We start from the raw sequence: 393 nt of genomic DNA, 5'->3' as shown, positions 1-393 counted from the left end.
ATACTTTGAGGCCTATAATAATTTGGTCAGAGGGACATAAAGGACACTTTTTGCTCCTTGCCCTCCTAGGTCAGCTAGTTCCAGGGGACTATGAGCATCTCTCAAAATGTCCTATAATGGTGGTGGGTCACCTTCCCTCTTGATCAGGGAAGCCGAGGACACCCCACCAGATGGACTTGAACCAGTGTCCAGTCTACAAAGAGGAGGGTCAACACAGAGGAATCACTTCTTCCATGCTTCCAAGCGAAGCCTACCATGGTAGCAGGACCTTTGACTTATCTTCTCATAGGTGGAACTGGTAAAAGAAAGGAATCAGGGGCTCCTCCCAAGCGCATGTGACCCTTGAGGAACAGATCCTCAAACGACCTTAAGAGTAAAAATAAATTGGTTTTA

Source organism: Nannospalax galili, unplaced genomic scaffold (assembly GCF_000622305.1).
Source record: "Nannospalax galili isolate Female #2095 unplaced genomic scaffold, S.galili_v1.0 scaffold100, whole genome shotgun sequence".
In the NCBI taxonomy this organism is placed as follows: domain Eukaryota; kingdom Metazoa; phylum Chordata; class Mammalia; order Rodentia; family Spalacidae; genus Nannospalax; species Nannospalax galili.
Note: the sequence above shows the minus strand (reverse complement) of the source record.